The sequence below is a fragment of the Staurois parvus genome, unplaced genomic scaffold (assembly GCF_062004578.1).
Source record: "Staurois parvus isolate SC_StPar_1 unplaced genomic scaffold, SC_StPar_1.0 ptg000226l, whole genome shotgun sequence".
Lineage (NCBI taxonomy): Eukaryota > Metazoa > Chordata > Amphibia > Anura > Ranidae > Staurois > Staurois parvus.
The window spans coordinates 5,660,901-5,682,197 of NW_028318022.1; the positions used below are offsets into that span (position 1 = coordinate 5,660,901).

General features: G+C 46.0%; 1 protein-coding gene across 5 annotated transcripts in view; it reads right to left on the bottom strand.

Moving 5' to 3' along the window:
• Window positions 1-21,297, bottom strand: part of DLGAP2 (DLG associated protein 2) — a 1,035,006-nt gene that overhangs the window by 32,874 nt on the left and 980,835 nt on the right. The window lies entirely within an intron of this gene.

Below are 21,297 nucleotides of genomic sequence, written 5' to 3' on the forward strand. Positions count from 1 at the left end.
GCACTTTAAGTGGAGTGTTATTACAGATAATTCTACAGACATCTTACAGCATTGTCACCCACACAAAGGAAATGGACCATCAACACCTTTACTAGTAGGACCTACAGATATGGGTGAGGATAAATAAAAGGCCAGGTGATACTGAGCTTCCTGTAGGCACAGAAATTTAATTTTTTTTACATGGGCAATTTTTTTTATTTTTCCTGGACATAACACTTTATTGCCATTTTCCTAAATTATACTGAATAACCAACATTTAATGTAATTAAGATGTTAGTCAGCTCTTGTGTATCTAAAAAAAGTCAATTGTATACCATAGTTGTTGCCAACCGGGCTCATAGTCCTAAATAGACACCACAATAATGCCCATTGTTTCTGAATTTTTTGTAAACGTTTGTGAATAAATCCATCAACCTATGAAAAAACTGTTAAACCATTCAATGAGCCGTGAAAGTATGTATATTTAAGTATGTACATTTGGAACCAGTACTTTGGCAATAACAGTAATGCACTCTATTACATGTTGAGACAATCAGCTTCCTTAAGGAACACATGTCTGTAATTTCAAGTTATTAAACATAATATAGTGTAAGCCAAATATGCTGTCTATAAACTGGGTTATGACACAGAATACAGAACTGATTGGCCACATGCATCTACATACAGATATATCAGTCTGTCTATTCATCACATTTGTTTGTCTTTTCTTACATCATGGCAAATTTACCTTTCTCAGTGAAACTTTCTACCCTCCCAGGCTCTCTTCTTAACTTGTAAGTATAAAAGCCACACAGTGCTCCTAGACTGTAGCTCTCATTCCAACCCATACTTGCTATATGGCCAGGATCTGTTTATTAATAACAGAAATTGACTGTGTGCAAAAGAGACAATAGTCACATCTATGAACTTCACACATGTGAACCAAAATTACACTGATTTGGGTTGATTTACTAAAAACAATTAGGCTGCTCACTTTGCAAGGGAAGTTGCATTTTGCAAGTGAATATACCCCAGAGCTAAGCAGGGCTTTTTTCTCAGGGAATAGGTGCAGGTACTCTCCACCTCCCTCTTCAAGTCACCCCTTGTCTGTCTTACTCTACTCTGAGCACTGTCCCTTGGTTCCACCCCCTACCCACCTCCCAGTACGTCCCCTTTTAGAGAATACAGAACTATTCATTTTGAGGTGCTAAGATGTATTGTAATTTATATCACCTCAACAATAGACCCCCCAGCAACATTAGACCCTCCCATCCATAATAGATCTCCCAGCAACAATAGACCCCCCCAGTAACAACAGACCTTCCTCAGCAACAAAGGATCTCCCAGCAGCCAGCATCAGTAGACCTTCAAGCAGCCAGTGACAATAGACATCTCCCTCAACAGTAAATCCCTCCCAGCAACATATGACTCCACCAGCAACAATACACCTCCCCAGCAACAATAGACCCTGCTGCAACAATAGATCCCTCCAGCAGACAACAACAATAGACCCTCAGTGCACCCCAGCACCCCTTGCCATTACATACATTCAGTGCTTGAGGTGGTGGAACTGCGATTATCCACGTTCCCGCTGAAAAAAACCCTGGAGCTAAGGGAATGTGGTGAAGTTTCACTTTGCAAAGAATACCCAATCATGTGCAAAGAAAACCATAAACAGCATTTTTGCTTGCACATGAATGGACTATGGAAGTCAGTAGAGCTTCACCACATTCACTAAGCTCTGGGGCAAATTCCCTTGCGAAATGTAGTTTTTCTCACAAAGTGAACCGTGTATTTGCCTTTATTAAATCAACCCTATTTTGTACCACCATAAAAAAAAATTAAAAACATTTTAGTTAAGCTTTGTACACTAGAAGCTTTTTTGTTTAGCCAAGCAGGTGAATGAAAACAAAAATGAAGAAATCACCATACTAACACAAAGGATGTTAGTGCGGCGATCTGCCCTGCTGTGCCTTTGTAATCTGAGGGGGACTGCCTCCTTGCCAGAAGACACTGATCAGTTCAAGCAGTTATTGGCTGCCAGTGCTGATCAGATGCTGTTTTCCAGCATGCCTAAAGCTGGTCATGTTATGTAAAATTTTCTGTGATATTCTTTTGCCCTATAATGTTCCTTTTCCAAACAGTAGAAATTGTTGAATACAGTAAACCATTCCTTCATAGAGGGAGATTTACCCTGGTTCCAATATCTTGCAATCAGTAGCTTCCATATACCCAACTTGAAATATGTATTCAGTGCTCCAGTGAAAGTAATAGCCTTACTTTGGCATTGCTACTTATTAATAAAGTGATTCTAAAGGTTTTTTTTTTCTTTTTTTTTTAAATAGCAAACATGTCATACTTACCTGCTACTCTATGTGCACTGGTTTTGTACAGAGCAGCCTTGATCCTTTTTCTTGAGTCCCCTGCTGGTGCTCCTTGACCAGTGCCCCAATAGCCAACCGCTTGCTATGCGAGTACTGATGCATGCTTGCCCCTGAGCCCCGCTCTATGTGTCCATAAGATACATACAGCAGCATCTCAGCCTCGCCCCTACTCTCTCTTCATTGGCTCACTGGCTGTGATTGACAGCAGTGGGAGCCAATGGCAACTGCTGCTGTGTCTCAGCCAATGAGGAGAGGGGGAACCGGGACAGCCGCGGCTCCTGTTCACATCCCTGGATTGAGTATAATGGAGGCACTATTGGGGCTGCAGCATACAGAAGGTTTTTTAGAATGTATTAAGTTAAAAAACCTTCAGCTATTAAAATCACTTTACGCGCTGTTTGTAATAATTAAGACAGCAGTATGGAGAACAGTGCCAGATTTAAGGCCTTTGAGCCATAGAAAACCAGGAAGGTTAGTAAAGCCTTCTATGAGAGGGCTATCAACATTTATTATCCTATAGTCTCTATAACCTAGATTCAATGAAAAAAAGTAAATGGAGTTTGGAACTGGAAGGAAATCCATTATGGCCTCTTTATCCTGTTTAGTACATTGATAATTTCTCACTTTTTAGATTTCAAATGTACAAAGTTTATTGTACTTAACAATCAATCAAGAGGTAGCTTTCATTTACCATCCTGTGCTGGATGATAGCTGGAATTTTGTTGGTTGCTTTCTTTGTCCACTACAAACAATCAGACTTGACCTTTCTGCAGCTGAGTACTGTCCCGCAAAATAAATGTCTTATTTACTGTAATGTGTTACTACACTTTGCTCAAAAGGCTCACATTGTATTGACCTACGTGTGATCGGCAGATGTATATCAATTCAAAGCATAACTGCTGATTTTCAATTGGCAGTTCTATTTGTTAAAGTCTATCCCTGGGGAAAAAAACCCTCCATTGCAGTGAGACTGCCTCTGAACTGCAGTGGTAAAATGCTTATTTATGTGTAGGATACTAGAAAAAGCAGTTTTACTTACTTGTTGGCAGTAGAGTAATAGTGTAAATTGTAAGACACAATAATTAGAGCTAAGGATTGCTACATGGAAGAAATCTTTGACTTCCACTTTAAAAAATACTATATAGAGACACAGTAAACTAAATGTTAGCAAACTCATATGGCAAGGTAAACCAAGTTATACTGTACAACCCAATGTCAGTGGTGTCTACGCAGAGGCAAATTTTTATGTGTATAACAAACTAAATTACAGCTCTTAGGAATGTCATGGAACACAGAACATAATGCAGATTTTATGCCCCACAGCTTTGTTCATTAACTTTATAGGCTCTGCTGAAACACAGTTTACATTTTTTGTAAGAACATTGATTAATGTCCTTATTTAATGTCACAGGCCTGTCTTGCCAGTGACTCCTGTTTCCTCGATTTTCTGATAGATATGTCAGTGGGAGACAAACATTTTTTTAATTTACCAGGGAGTGGAATGCTATTTACATATGATATATTAAAAGATCATTGAAAAAGAAACACATTAAAACCTCACTGGGGTTGGGGGAAGGATAACCAATGAACAAACCTACACAAGCAGGGTAAGACAGGTTACCATATAAGTCTGGGTATACGTAGGATAATGTTTCAAAACATGTCACAGAAGATGTAATAAAACGTAAACCCCAGGCACCCTCGGCATCCCTGTGCCTTTAAGGAGGTGTGTGCTTCCTCCAGGCATACCTGCCCTCAATCTATCAATTATTATATATGTGCTCCTACTATGAGGCTCTCAAACTTTATAGAGTTAGAACTGCAGATAATACTGGGATGCCGTGATGTGGCCTCTGCAGTTTACACATGTATTTGCAAATGTGTGCATACTGAACCCTTGTTTTTAATGTGAACTGTTAATAAAATATTACAAAGATGGAAAAGGATATAAAAATATATCCAAAACCTTGAATATGCCAGCCAGTACTGTTCAATCACTTATTAATAAGTGGAAAATTTGAAGATCTCTTGATACCAAGCCTCAGGTAGGTCAGGTAGACCAAGAAAGATTGGAGCCACAACTGCCAGAAGAATTGTTTGGGATACAAAGAAAAACCCAAAGGTAACCTCAAGAGAGATACAGGCTTCTCTGGACACAGATGGTGTGGTTGTTTCAAGGAGTACAATACGATGATACTTGAAAAAAATTAGCTGCATGGTTGAGTTGACAAAAGAAGCAGTTACTGCACCAATACCACAAAAAAGCCTGGTTACAATATGCCCAGCAACACTTTGACACTCCTCACAGCTTCTGGCACACTGTAATCTGGAGTGATGAGACCAAAATAGAGCTTTTTGGTCACAACTCACAACAATAAGCGCTATGTTTGGAGAAGGGTCAACAAGGCCTATAGCGACAAGAATACCATCCCCACTGTGAAGCATGGTGGCAGCTCACTGATGTTTTGGGGGTGTGTGAGCTCTAAAGGCATGCGAAAATTGATGGCAAGATGAATGCAGCATGTGATCTGGAAATGCACAAAAGCTGCATATGGGACTTTCTTGGACTTTCCTGCATGACAATGACCCTAAGCACAAGGCCAAATTGAACATCCAGTCATTGCCAGTGTAAGTAATTTTGTCTACTCAGGTGAAGGTGCATTTTGTCTCTCCCCATCATCCTCCCACCACCCTCCTACCCTCAACAATGGGAGTGTGTAATGGCCGGGGGGTATGCATTCCCCGCTTTCCCTTACAGGCAGCTGGCAGGTAAGACAAACTAAAACGTCCACGCTGTGCCCAGTAGGAGAGAGGGTGCAGTGTTAAGGAACAGAAGATGGGTATTTTAACCACTTGAATACCAGAGACATTTTTTTAATTTTTGTGTTTACATGTTTTAAAAATCATTGTAGGCCTTAATATTACTTAAAACTCCCAAAACAAAGAAGACACCCTAAAGAATAAAATGTAGGTAGTTCCATTTTTTTTATGTTGCACAATATTAGCGCAATGGTTAATGAAACACAAAATTTCTTTTAAAAAATACACTAAAATTTATTTTTGGGCACACAAACACAATTTATAACCCATTTTTTGGTACAATATAATAGATGAGGTTGTACCGAGTAAATAGATACTCAACCTGTCAGACCTTAGAATTGTGTGCACTCGTGGAATGGCAGAAAACTTCAATATCATATAATTTTTCATAGGCAATGCTATAAAAGCCCCTATAGGTCATCAGTTTAGAGTTATGCAGGATCTCTGCTGCTACAATTATTGCTCTCACTCTGATGTGCTCAACGATATGTAACATGTGTAGGGCAATTGCCGTTTTCCTATTTAGGAGCCCAAGTACAGTATGTGTTTGTGTGTGTGGGGGGGTATTTTTAACTTTTTTTTTACATTTATTTACATGACTTTATTGCTATCACATGGGGACCAATAGCCCCATACAGTATGTGATAGCATATAAGTGACAGGTTTTATTAGACCTCTGTACTCCTCTGTACTCCACTGCAGCTGATGGAACACAGATCGTGTTCCATCAACTACTGTCCTGGGCATCGTTCCCTGTGATTGACAGTTCAGGACCAGGAAGTGACATCATACACATCACTTCCTGGTCTGTGCACAGAGGTCCTCTGAGCTCCCACTGCCCTGCTTGCTAGTGAAACCCACCATGACTGCACTGGGCCTGCAGGCAGGACAGCAGAGCCTGGCAAGCATGGGGAGGAGGGTTGCGCGGGGGGCGGCACATCATGGCAGTGGTTGTGGAAATGATATGTGGCTTCACAGCCTCTTGGATCACTTCCACGTGAAAGCTGACAGATGGCTTTACTAAAGTACACACACTTGCAGTCGGTATGGCAGGGAGTTGTAAAAAAACCACGTTTGCAGAACGGATCAAGATCTGAATCCCCAGCAAAATTTTACTGGCCTCCCTATGCCAACACCCTAAGCTGACTGCCTAAGCCAACTTATGGTTGCGCCAGCCCTGCCTCCAGTGGTTACAGCAGAAAAAGGTGAAGGTTTTGGAGTGCCCGCTACAGTCTCCTGACCTTAATGTCATCAACCCACTCTGGGGAAATCTCAAGTGTGCGATTCATGCAAGACAACCAAAGACTTTGCATTACTTGGAGGGTTTTGCCAAAACATCTGCAAGAATATGGGGCTTCATTTATTTATTACAGGTACTTATATAGCACCATCTATTTGTGCAGTGCTTTACATATATATTGTTCATTCATATCAGTCCGTGCCCTCAAGAAGCTTACAATCTAAACTCACATTCATACATACACATACTAGGGCCAATTTAGACAGGAGCCAATGAACTTACCAGCATGTCTTTGGAGTGTGGGAGGAAACCTACGCAGGCATAGGGAGAACATGCAAACTCCAGGCGGGTAGTGTCATGGTAGGGATTCAAACCAATGACCCTAGTGCTGCTAGGCAGAAGTGCTAACCACTTAACCCACTGTGCTGCCCATACACAACTATTACAAAAGACTGCATGCTGTCATTGGTGCTAAAATGGGCAATACATAGTATTAAGAACTAGGGGTATGCAGACTTTTGAACAGGGGTAACTTCATTTGTTTACCTGTTGCCTTGTTTTATGATTGCGCCATTCTGTCATTGCCTACATTTGAATATGAATCCCATAAGAAATAAAAGAAATGTGATTTGCCTGCTCACTCATGTTTTCTTTGACCAGGCCATTTTTTGCTATATTGCATTGCGCTACTTTAACTGACAACTGCGCGGTCATGCAACACTGTACACAAATGAAATTTATATAGTTTTTTTTCACACAAACAGAACTTTTGTTTGGTCACATTTGATAACCACTGGGGTTTTTTTAAGCTATAAATGAAAACGACCAAAAATTAAAAAAAAAAAACAATATTTTTGCTATAAAACATATCCTATAAAAAAAAGAAAATTTCTTCATAAATTTAGGCCAAAATGTATTCTGCTAATGTCTTTGGTAAAAAAATCCCAATAAGTATATATTAATTGGTTTTCATGAAAATGATAGTGTCTACAAACAATGGTATATATTGGATATATATTGGTATATACTGGAATTGTTATTTATTTTTTTTATACTAGTAATTAGAGATGAGCGAATCGAACATGGCGAAGTGGAATTCGTTTCGAAGTTCAGGAAAAATTCGATTCGCGCCGAATCCGAAAATTAGCAAACTTCGGATGCACGAATCGAATTTTCCCAAAAATGGCGGCGACATGTGTGGCGACGGAGCGGGGATCTCTGGGAAGGCGCGCAGACAAGGCGCGCTGACCCATAATGCATTCATTCATGACGTGATCGCATTAGCCAGTCAGCAGCCAGCCAGCACTGTGTAATGGTGGAGCTATAAATTGCGGCCATCTTACAATTCTCCATTAGCCTCCGGTCATTCAAGAGAGACAGACCTGTCTGTATTAGGGACAGAGTTAGGGCCAGAGAGACTTTAGGGCCACAGAATCGTTACTTAGGGCCACAGAATCGTTACTTAGGGACACAGAATCGTTACTCAGGGACACAGAATCGTTACTCAGGGACACAGAATTGTTACTCAGGGACAGACACAGAATTGTTACTGAGGGACACAGAATTGTTACTCAGGGACACAGAATTTTTACTCAGGGACACAGAATTGTTACTCAGGGACACAGAATTGTTACTCAGGGACACAGAATTGTTACTCAGGGACACAGAATTGTTACTCGGGGACAGACACAGAATTGTTACTCAGGGACACAGAATTGTTACTCAGGGACACAGAATTGTTACTGAGGGACACAGAATCGTTACTCAGGGACACAGAATCGTTACTCAGGGACACAGAATTGTTACTCAGGGACAGACACAGAATTGTTACTCAGGGACACAGAATTGTTACTCAGGGACACAGAATCGTTACTGAGGGACACAGAGTCGTTACTGAGGGACACAGAATTGTTACTCAGGGACACAGAATTGTTACTGAGGGACACAGAATCGTTACTCAGGGACACAGAATTGTTACTCAGGGACACAGAATTGTTACTGAGGGACACAGAATCGTTACTGAGGGACACAGAATTGTTACTCAGGGACACAGAATTGTTACTCAGGGACACAGAATTGTTACTCAGGGACACAGAATTGTTACTCAGGGACAGACACAGAATTGTTACTCAGGGACACAGAATTGTTACTGAGGGACACAGAATCGTTACTCAGGGACACAGAATCGTTACTCAGGGACACAGAATCGTTACTCAGGGACACAGAATTGTTACTCAGGGACACAGAATCGTTACTGAGGGACACAGAATCGTTACTCAGGGACACAGAATCGTTACTCAGGGACACAGAATTGTTACTCAGGGACACAGAATTGTTACTCAGGGACACAGAATCGTTACTCAGGGACACAGAATCGTTACTCAGGGACACAGAATCGTTACTCAGGGACACAGAATTGTTACTCAGGGACACAGAATCGTTACTCAGGGACACAGAATCGTTGAATTAAAGAGTATGTCAGACAACACGCAGAGGAGTGGCAGAGGAGGCAATGTTTCAGGAGCGAGCAGACGTGGCAGCAGAGGAAGGGGTCGAGGCAGCACTAGTCGCAACCAGAGGCCAGTGCTCCCGGTGTCATCCAGCGGTCGTGTCTCCACCGACAACCCTGCCGTCATCGATTGGTTGGCTCGGTCATCTTCCTCTTCCCAGGTCACCTCTGACACCTACAGCCAACGGTTGGTGGGTACGTCAGACACAACCGTTAGTTGGCATGGCCCGGGAGCAAGCCCACTGAAATCACGTGTCCTCTACCTGCCCCTGTCCTTTGGTGTTCTCTCACCAAGCGAAGTATCGCATGCTGTGGGCTCAGCCCCACTGTACAGTGAGGAAGAGCTAACAGAGGGCGGTCAGGAACGGGGGGAGACATCCGCCTCTTCAGCAGCCAGGCGAAGAAGTACTGGCGAGGAGAGTGGCTCGGTAGCCGGTCTAGAGACAGGTCTGTCTCCTGACCCACACGCAGCCGAGGGGGCTAGTAGTGAGGCGGAGACCCTAATTGATGATGATGAGGCTGATCGCACTTGGCAGCCTCGTTGTCATCAGGCTATTGCTTCCACATCATCAGGAGAAGAGGGTGCCAGCTTGGCAGCGAGCAAAACAGTCGGTGGGTTGCCCAGGAGGCAGCAGGGTCGCAGCAGTGTGGAGGCAAACGGCCACGGAGTAGAGCACCAGCTCCACTGCAGCCTACCACCACGGCCAGTAGTGGTGCCGGTGTGCACGGAGGAAGTAGCAGTCAGCCAGTGAGGAGTAGCGGGGGCAAAGTTTCCTACTCGGCGGTGTGGCAATTTTTCGTCAAGCCGCCCGAGGAAGTAAACGTAGCCGTATGTCGACTATGTGGCCAGAAAGTCAAGCGTGGCCAGGGGGCCCATGTTGGGACTACAGCGTTGCGTCAGCATATGCAGCGTCGCCATTCGGTGGCCTGGGAAAACCGTGATAAAGATACGACGGTTCTGCCTGCCCCAGCCCCCGCTCCATCACCCGCTCCGTTACTTGCTCCGTCACCCGACGTCAATCGCCCTCTATCAGCCAGTCAAGGCTCCAACACCTCTGCTGAGGTTGGCATCTTCCGCTCGTTCAGATGCTCCTTCTCCTGCTACTCCTCTTCACGGATTCCGTCAGCAGTCTTTCTTGGAATCCGTTTCCAAGAGACAACAGTTTGCGAGCACGCACCCGACGGTGCAGAAGCTGAACGTCCTCCTGTCCAAGTTGCTGGTGCTGCAGTCCCTCCCTTTCCAAGTGGTGGACTCAGCACCTTTCCGAGAAATGATGGCTTGTGCCGAGCCGCGGTGGAGAGTGCCAAGCCGGCATTTCTTCGCCAAAAAGGCAGTGCCAGCCCTGCATTCACATGTAGAAGAGATGGTGGGCCAGTCTTTGAGCATGTCGGTCTCTGCCAAAGTGCACGGCAGCACCGACGTGTGGAGCTGTAACTACGGTCAGGGACAGTACATGTCATTTACGGCCCACTGGGTGAACGTGGTGCCGGCACAGCCGCACCAGCAACTTGGACAGGTCACGCCGCTTTTGCCTCCACGTTTGCACGTCCTTGGTCCAGCAAAGATGTCCGCCTCTACCACCTCTTCTTCCGCCGTGTCCTTAGCCGCCACCCCCGTGCCAAGTCCCATTACCCGACCGGCATATCACATGTGCAGGGCACAACGGTGTCACGCTGTGCTGCACCTGGTATGCCTTGGCGAACGTAGTCACACAGGGGAGGAACTTCTGAGTGTAATGAACAGAGAAATCGACAGATGGCTGTCTCCGCGGAAACATGTTGACCGACAACGGAAAGAACATGGTGTCTGCTCTGCGTCAAGGAAGGTTGTGCCATGCGCCATGCATGGCTCACATGTTCAATCTGGTTGTCAAGCGGTTCCTAAAATCCACCATCCCACTGCAAGACATCCTTAAAATGTCACGTAAACTTTGCATGCATTTCAGCCATTCCTACACCGCAAAGCACACCCTCCTTGAGCTGCAGCGGCAGAACGGAATTCCACAGCATCGCCTGATCTGCGACGTTGCAACAAGGTGGAATTCAACCCTACCTATGTTAGACCGCCTTTACGAACAGCAAAAGGCCATCACCGATTTCCTGATGTTACAAGCGGATAAAGGTACTCCCCTGTGTAACTTAGATGTCAGCCATTGGCAGCTCATGCGTGACACCTGCCGCTTGCTCAGGCCCTTTGAGGAGGCCACGCTATTCGTGAGTCGGCAGGACTATGGGATGAACGACGTCATTCCTCTGTTGCACGTCCTGGAAAAAATGCTGTTAACAATGGCTGGTCAGGGTGCGGTAGACGTGGCGCACAGATCTCAACGCCACATGACCCCTGTGGGGGCAGGACAGGAAGAAGAGGAGGAGGTAGAGGAGGACATTGGTGCTCAGGAATTATTGAGTGAAATGGGTGGTTTTTCGACTCAGCGGACAGGAGTGGAGGAGCAGGAGCATCTGGTAGAGGAGGAGGAGGAGACAGAGGACCCAGAGGCACCGTGGCAGTATGCTGTGGAGATGGAGGCAGGGAGTCCCTCGCATTCCTTGGCACAAATGGCCCATAGCATGCTCGGTTGCTTGCGTAGCGACAGCCGAATAATAACCATCAGACAGAGGGATGACTTTTGGCTGTCCACCTTGTTGGACCCTCGCTATCGTTCAAAAATGGTGGCCTTTTTCACACCTGCTGAGAGGGAGGCCAAAATAACGTACTATAAAAACCACCTATGTAGTCAGTTGGTCTCTGCCTTTCTGCGCCAACGTCCATCCTCAGACACTGTGGGCCCTGTGCGCTCGCGTTCCGCTGCCATGGCAGCAGGGGAGGGGTGGGGTGGTAGGAGCAGTGGCAGCTCCACCAGCAGCGGCTGCCTCAGTCTGCAGTCGATGATGAGTAGCTTTCTTCACCAGCGCAGTGAGGAAACTACTAACCAGCCGCAGCAGCAGCAGCATCAGGTGGACCTGGAGCAGGACCTCAAACAACAGGCTTGGGCCTACTTGGACAGCACCCTGCCAACCGAGGTAGACAATCCCCTTGACTACTGGGCAACGAAACTTGACCTTTGGCCCCAAGTAGCTGAATTTGCCCTTGAAAGGCTGTCATGCCCGGCCAGTAGCGTGGCATCGGAGCGCGTGTTTAGTGCGGCAGGAGGTATTGTAACTCCGCGGAGGACACGACTGTCCACCCAAAGTGTGGAGAGACTCACGTTTGTGAAAATGAATCAGGCGTGGATTAGTCTGGATTTCAAACCACCAGTTCCTGACACAACTGACTAAATCCGCCATGAATCATGCCCCAAACATGTTATTATTTTTAACATAGGCCTCTGTATGGCCTTCAATTTAAGCTGCTTACGCTTCGCCACTCTGCCATGGGCCCCTGTACCGCCTCCTCATGCTGCTGCCAGGTCCAGAGTGTGTCATGGGTCCCTGTACGGCCTCCCATTGCTGCTGTCTCCATCGCCACACTCTGCCATGTGCCACTTTCAGGTCTCCTCACACTGCTGGTGGGTTCCATTTTGTCATAGGGTGCTGGCAGATTATGGGCCTCCCATTGCTGCTGCCAGGCCCGTAATCTGCCATGGGCCCCCGTACCGACTCCTCATGCTGCTGCCAGGCCCGTAATCTGTCATGGGCCCCTGTACCGCCTCCTCATGCTGCTGCCAGGTCCAGAGTGTGTCATGGGTCCCTGTACGGCCTCCCATTGCTGCTGCCAGGCCCGTAATCTGCCATGGGCCCCCGTACCGACTCCTCATGCTGCTGCCAGGCCCGTAATCTGTCATGGGCCCCTGTACCGCCTCCTCATGCTGCTGCCAGGTCCAGAGTGTGTCATGGGTCCCTGTACGGCCTCCCATTGCTGCTGTCTCCATCGCCACACTCTGCCATGTGCCACTTTCAGGTCTCCTCACACTGCTGGTGGGTTCCATTTTGTCATAGGGTGCTGGCAGATTACGGGCCTCCCATTGCTGCTGCCAGGCCCGTAATCTGCCATGGGCCCCCGTACCAACTCCTCATGCTGCTGCCAGGCCCGTAATCTGTCATGGGCCCCTGTACCGCCTCCTCATGCTGCTGCCAGGTCCAGAGTGTGTCATGGGTCCCTGTACGGCCTCCCATTGCTGCTGTCTCCATCGCCACACTCTGCCATGTGCCACTTTCAGGTCTCCTCACACTGCTGGTGGGTTCCATTTTGTCATAGGGTGCTGGCAGATTACGGGCCTCCCATTGCTGCTGCCAGGCCCGTAATCTGCCATGGGCCCCCGTACCGACTCCTCATGCTGCTGCCAGGCCCGTAATCTGTCATGGGCCCCTGTACCGCCTCCTCATGCTGCTGCCAGGTCCAGAGTGTGTCATGGGTCCCTGTACGGCCTCCCATTGCTGCTGTCTCCATCGCCACACTCTGCCATGTGCCACTTTCAGGTCTCCTCACACTGCTGGTGGGTTCCATTTTGTCATAGGGTGCTGGCAGATTACGGGCCTCCCATTGCTGCTGCCAGGCCCGTAATCTGTCATGGGCCCCTGTACCACCTCCTCATGCTGCTGCCAGGTCCAGAGTGTGTCATGGGTCCCTGTACGGCCTCCCATTGCTGCTGTCTCCATCGCCACACTCTGCCATGTGCCACTTTCAGGTCTCCTCACACTGCTGGTGGGTTCCATTTTGTCATAGGGTGCTGGCAGATTACGGGCCTCCCATTGCTGCTGCCAGGCCCGTAATCTGCCATGGGCCCCCGTACCGACTCCTCATGCTGCTGCCAGGCCCGTAATCTGTCATGGGCCCCTGTACCGCCTCCTCATGCTGCTGCCAGGTCCAGAGTGTGTCATGGGTCCCTGTGCGGCCTCCCATTGCTGCTGCCAGGCCCGTAATCTGCCATGGGCCCCCGTACCGACTCCTCATGCTGCTGCCAGGCCCGTAATCTGTCATGGGCCCCTGTACCGCCTCCTCATGCTGCTGCCAGGTCCAGAGTGTGTCATGGGTCCCTGTACGGCCTTCCATTGCTGCTGCCAGGCCCGTAATCTGCCATGGGCCCCCGTACCGACTCCTCATGCTGTTGCCAGGCCCGTAATCTGTCATGGGCCCCTGTACCGCCTCCTCATGCTGCTGCCAGGTCCAGAGTGTGTCATGGGTCCCTGTACGGCCTCCCATTGCTGCTGTCTCCATCGCCACACTCTGCCATGTGCCACTTTCAGGTCTCCTCACACTGCTGGTGGGTTCCATTTTGTCATAGGGTGCTGGCAGATTACGGGCCTCCCATTGCTGCTGCCAGGCCCGTAATCTGCCATGGGCCCCCGTACCAACTCCTCATGCTGCTGCCAGGCCCGTAATCTGTCATGGGCCCCTGTACCGCCTCCTCATGCTGCTGCCAGGTCCAGAGTGTGTCATGGGTCCCTGTACGGCCTCCCATTGCTGCTGTCTCCATCGCCACACTCTGCCATGTGCCACTTTCAGGTCTCCTCACACTGCTGGTGGGTTCCATTTTGTCATAGGGTGCTGGCAGATTACGGGCCTCCCATTGCTGCTGCCAGGCCCGTAATCTGCCATGGGCCCCCGTACCGACTCCTCATGCTGCTGCCAGGCCCGTAATCTGTCATGGGCCCCTGTACCGCCTCCTCATGCTGCTGCCAGGTCCAGAGTGTGTCATGGGTCCCTGTACGGCCTCCCATTGCTGCTGTCTCCATCGCCACACTCTGCCATGTGCCACTTTCAGGTCTCCTCACACTGCTGGTGGGTTCCATTTTGTCATAGGGTGCTGGCAGATTACGGGCCTCCCATTGCTGCTGCCAGGCCCGTAATCTGTCATGGGCCCCTGTACTGCCTCCTCATGCTGCTGCCAGGTCCAGAGTGTGTCATGGGTCCCTGTACGGCCTCCCATTGCTGCTGTCTCCATCGCCACACTCTGCCATGTGCCACTTTCAGGTCTCCTCACACTGCTGGTGGGTTCCATTTTGTCATAGGGTGCTGGCAGATTACGGGCCTCCCATTGCTGCTGCCAGGCCCGTAATCTGCCATGGGCCCCCGTACCGACTCCTCATGCTGCTGCCAGGCCCGTAATCTGTCATGGGCCCCTGTACCGCCTCCTCATGCTGCTGCCAGGTCCAGAGTGTGTCATGGGTCCCTGTACGGCCTCCCATTGCTGCTGCCAGGCCCGTAATCTGCCATGGGCCCCCGTACCAACTCCTCATGCTGCTGCCAGGCCCGTAATCTGTCATGGGCCCCTGTACCGCCTCCTCATGCTGCTGCCAGGTCCAGAGTGTGTCATGGGTCCCTGTACGGCCTCCCATTGCTGCTGCCAGGCCCGTAATCTGCCATGGGCCCCCGTACCGACTCCTCATGCTGTTGCCAGGCCCGTAATCTGTCATGGGCCCCTGTACCGCCTCCTCATGCTGCTGCCAGGTCCAGAGTGTGTCATGGGTCCCTGTACGGCCTCCCATTGCTGCTGTCTCCATCGCCACACTCTGCCATGTGCCACTTTCAGGTCTCCTCACACTGCTGGTGGGTTCCATTTTGTCATAGGGTGCTGGCAGATTACGGGCCTTCCATTGCTGCTGCCAGGCCCGTAATCTGCCATGGGCCCCCGTACCGACTCCTCATGCTGTTGCCAGGCCCGTAATCTGTCATGGGCCCCTGTACCGCCTCCTCATGCTGCTGCCAGGTCCAGAGTGTGTCATGGGTCCCTGTACGGCCTCCCATTGCTGCTGTCTCCATCGCCACACTCTGCCATGTGCCACTTTCAGGTCTCCTCACACTGCTGGTGGGTTCCATTTTGTCATAGGGTGCTGGCAGATTACGGGCCTCCCATTGCTGCTGCCAGGCCCGTAATCTGCCATGGGCCCCCGTACCGACTCCTCATGCTGCTGCCAGGCCCGTAATCTGTCATGGGCCCCTGTACCGCCTCCTCATGCTGCTGCCAGGTCCAGAGTGTGTCATGGGTCCCTGTACGGCCTCCCATTGCTGCTGTCTCCATCGCCACACTCTGCCTTGTGCCACTTTCAGGTCTCCTCACACTGCTGGTGGGTTCCATTTTGTCATAGGGTGCTGGCAGATTACGGGCCTCTCATTGCTGCTGCCAGGCCCGTAATCTGCCATGGGCCCCCGTACCGACTCCTCATGCTGCTGCCAGGCCCGTAATCTGTCATGGGCCCCTGTACCGCCTCCTCATGCTGCTGCCAGGTCCAGAGTGTGTCATGGGTCCCTGTACGGCCTCCCATTGCTGCTGTCTCCATCGCCACACTCTGCCATGTGCCACTTTCAGGTCTCCTCACACTGCTGGTGGGTTCCATTTTTTCATAGGGTGCTGTATGGCCTCCCATTGCTGCTGCCTCCACCGCCACACTGTGGCTCCACACTCTGGTTTTGGCCCCGTGACTGCCCAAATGAGTGAAGTGTGCGGTGATTCTAAGATCGATGGCACTCATCTGCATGTCATACTGACTGACAGTATTATTTCTCTTCCCCAGCAGACTCCAAGGGCATTTAAATTAAAGGTACAGTGTTCTGCACTAATATAAAAGCTCTCTGAAGCCTAGAAACACCCTTTTTATAAGTTAAATTCGCAGCAAATATATTCGACTCGAATCGAATTTATTCCGCGAATTCGCCGAATCGAATTTTTGAATAATTCGCTCATCTCTACTAGTAATGGACACGATCAATGACTTATAGCGAGACCGTGATAAAACGGTGGGCATTCTGACACTAAGTGGGAACATCTACTATGCACTGTGTGTTTTACTAAGGGATGTGCTGGTTTTTATCTCCCTGCTTTGCATTTTCAGATTGACCCTAATAAATGAAAGGAAGTAGCATATTTTGTAAAAGTTGTATGCATTTTTTATAAAACAAGGTAGATTGACTTTACCCATATCTCCCTTGTTTGTTGCTATTGTCTTTCCACTGGTCCTATTTTCATCAAATCTTTAAAAAAAATGACATAGCCTTAGCACAACTTTTATATGTTGACTTTTTTTTAGTCTGTCTTATCTGGCCATCTATGATGACTATTGGGTAAATCCAGCAACAAAATGAAAAGAAGATTATCTGCAAGGACTGCTGAGTGGAGGCACAAGATTCTCTGTACTCAAGTAGCATATTGATTTACTCTCTCTGAGTTTACATGTAAAACCATAGAACATTATGACACCAACATCCTAAATATTTTAGTAAAATATATATCAAAAAGCTTTTTTCCACATATAGTGACATTTCAGGTACCCATTAAGTGCATACTATGATACAATAATATGTCAAATTCACATTTTTTTTTATTCATTGAAAAATACAATTGAAAAGTCATAAATAAAAACAACTTTTGTACACCATGTTTGCACCCAGTATCATATTTTCTATTTTGTACACAAGCCTGTTAACATGTTTTAAATGTATATTTCCAGTACTAGAAATCACATATCATTTGTATCCTTAAAATCCAGATGTGTTAAAGTGTATAAATATCTTGTATCTCCTTGATGCATTTCTTAGGATAGCTTGCATCCTTAGGAATATGGGATATTAGTTTAGCTACAGCATAACTAAAATAGCATACATTTATGAGCAATAAGTCAAAATGCACATAAAATTCCAACAATCGAACTATATATTACTGTATAGATCAGTACTTGCAATTACTTCCAATTATATTTATTCATCTAAATCTGAAACCACGTGTTCCCAACTACAGATGTCTTTCCAGGAACCATTAAGGATATTATATGGAGGCTTTGGTTACATTTCCTCAGAAAATTATAACTCAGTGGGGTATATGTTGTATATTATTTCTTTAAAACCAAGATATTATGATTTCATATCATACAAGAACGCACTTGGATACAAAGGTTTACCACTAATCCTATGTAGTTCCCATCAGTGAGCACTTTACACATATATGCGTGCAGAGGAAACAAATTAAACCTCATTTCAGTTTACTGTAAATCATACTAGAATAACCCAAACATATATTGATTCATAATAGTACAGTGATGGATATATGAAAGGGTCGGAATCAGAGGGATTTTTTTCCTTCTGTGGTGGCTCAGCTTGGAAGTGGAGGTTACTGAGAGACAGGGTTACAGACTGAATTATCCTATAAGTATACTGAAGTTACTTTAAACCTAGATAAGTTGAGGTTATTCCCTGTGGTTTTGAGTAAACAGAGTGGCTTATTTTCTATTTCTTTACTATGAAATATTAAAGTAGTTCCAAAGGGTTGAGTTTTTTTACCTTAATGCATTCTCTGCATTAAGGTAAAGAACCTTCTGTGCCGCAGGATTCCACCCAGGCCACCCACCCCCACCCCCATACTTACCTTATCTCTAACTCGATCCAATGCTGTGCCCGAGAGCAGTGCCTATCTCTCCTGCCTTATAGGGAAATTGATTGCAGCTGGAGCCATTGGCTACCAATCAAATCATGTGACGAGGAATCAGGGGGCAGGCACTGAGGAGCGCTGTTTGAGTTCTGGATGGAGCCTATGCGAGTGCCCCCGTAGAAAGTAGCTTCCTAAGGTGGCACTAGCCGAAGAGGTGAAGCCAGGAGCGCCGGTGGGGGACCCCAGAAGAGTAGGTTTAGGGCTACTCTGTGCAAAACATTGCACAGAGCAGATAAGTATAGCATGTTTTTGTTTTTTTGTTTTTTTTTATTAAAGGGAGGTTTACAATCACTTTAATGGTAAACCTCTGCATCCAAGGGAGTACCTGAATTATTTGAAAATATCTTAATTTTAAAAGAATAATAAGCAACATACACCTTTTGGGTTGCAACTTCCTGCTGCGGTGGAAGATGGTACTTCTAGTTTCTCCTAGATTGTAAGCTCTAAGTAGCAGGGCCCTCCTAACCCTCTTGTATTGAACTGTATTGCTGCTGTATCGTCCCCTGTTATATTGTAAAGCGATGAGCAAACTGTTGGCGCTATATAAATCCTGTATAATAATAATAATAGTTTATTAATTCTCAGTCCTGCACTGCTACACTGATTTTGAAAAGTGACAGCGGGAGTGGGGAGAAGAATCCCTACATGCTATCGTAGAGAAGGGGAGGCAGGAGCTGGAACATGTTACATGGTCTATCCTAAATATGGGTGGAACATGTAACATGCTCCAAGGGTGAACTTGTTAACAGATGGGTTTGTGTTTCATATAATAATATATGATACGGAGTGGCACCATTTTGACCACTGACACATGGGAGGGGCACCGTTCTGACCACTGACACAGGGGAAGGGCACCATTCTGACCACTGACATTGTAGCATTTATTACACCCACTGACCACTTAAACAGGCATTTAGCAGTTATTAGTCCCACTGCAGCAGAGACATTTATTACTCCCATTGACGTGTGTGTGTGTGTGTGTGTGTGTGTGGGGCGGGGTGGGGGATGGGGTGTTAGGATTTTTTCACTCCTACTGACAATATCTAAATATCAGACTTCATTCAACTGAGTTTGCGAACATGCATGCTAATTATTGTGTCCATTTTGTGGTGGTTCTTTTTACGCTTCCCATACATTGGTTAGTTTACATACCAATATCACAGTGTATGAGCTCTCATAGTACCCACCACAGCACATTCACATTCACAGCACTCATTCTATACTTGGTTCATGTTTCTATCTAGTGCTTGTGTAACAGACTATATATGATATGCTCTATAGCATATCATATGTAATAAATTTTGTCAGTCTGTAGGCGGAATTTCTTCCGTCAAACATTATCTATCAAGTGGGGCTTAATTGTCTTTCCTGCATAAGATAACACTAAGGATTCTTTGCAAGGGCTTACTGAAAGATTACATACTACATATAATTGAATGAAGTAATTATGTGAATCTAGCAAGAAATCTAAAGCTTTACCACAAATTTAGATATAAATTATTCAAGTGTCAATTCTCACTAAGGGATTAAGTAGCCTGGGACTGTTTATTATAAAACCATCACACAATTACAGATCTCAACACTTCCATAGTGTGCTTTTGGATCTCTTTAGAATTTTAATGTGATGTTATTATGCCACCATAGTTTGTGTAAGAAATTCAATGTTAATCAGCTATCAGCAGGGTAAATTTTAAAGGGAGCAACTAGTGAACCCTGTTATAGTGACTGAATAGAATATAAACTATACATAAACCCCTAGATGTTAATCCTGTAATCTTGCTATACAACACACACACGCTACAGTTCTTGTAAAGTAATGTCAATTCTTTAGAACAGTGTTTTCCTTCTGCAGTCCTTAAGTACCCTTAACAGGTTCTGTTTTGTTAAATTCCTTTCAATATTTAATTAATATCGAATGATAAATCATTACCACAGCTGTTTGATCTTTGGGAAATCCTAAAATCATTGGGGGTTGCTAAGGACTGGAGTTGAGTCAATCTAGTTATCTAGCTGAACTTTGAGCAGGTTTGTATTCACATTTTAAAATCATACCAGTGTTATGTTACCGTTACTGTAGCATGTATATTGTACATATATGGGGATTTCCATATCATAAGAGGTCGAGGTTCGGTGTGGTCCACAATAGATGTAGTAAGAATTTTAGTCTTATCAGTCATTAGAACTTGGATTCCATTACTTTAATTTCATCAAGCACTAATTGGTGTGCTGGTCAACCAAAAGCTGAAAATTTTAATTATAGGGTTAGTACACCTTTGCAAAAAAACTGCCTATGCAGGTAAGGGGTGCATGTAGATAAAAACAAACTGTGCAGCTTCGATCAACGTTAAATAATACCCTTGCTATAGGTGTGGACCGTATATGCACCTCCCAAAGCAGGGCCAAAAAAATCCTGGAGATGACATCATCTCATTCTGCTGTGTTGCTAGGACATTCCCAGCCAATTCAAACCACCTTCTTTTCATCCAAACTTTGGGACTTGTGTAAACAGCCTACACCTATAGTAAGGGTATTATTCAAATGCACAGTTTGCTTTTATCTGTAGGCACCCCTTCCCTACATAGGCAGTTTTTTTAAGGATAAATGCTTATTGTACACATTATATGTTGGAGACTATAAACAGTATATTGTAAATCAAAATAAACAATATCCATAATTTTCACTAACAAATCTACTGAACCTTACATCCATTTTTTTTTAATTTTACAATTTTGAAATTTAACTTCTCTTTTTAATGTGATGAATATGTACTGTACATTGCTTTGGAGCCCAAAATATCAGGTCCTCTGTAGCCTATGGTCTTCCTAAAGTCAAACTCATCATCTTTCCTTTTTAGTACTCAACTCCATACTGCAAATTAATAGGTAGTTCTTCTCTGGTCAGGAAGTCCTAGTTGCTGCTATAAATTAGAAATTATTTAAAACAGGTATACTTGATCTAGGACTATGAACATTGCTGCATATTTTCTAGACAATTTATAAAATTTGC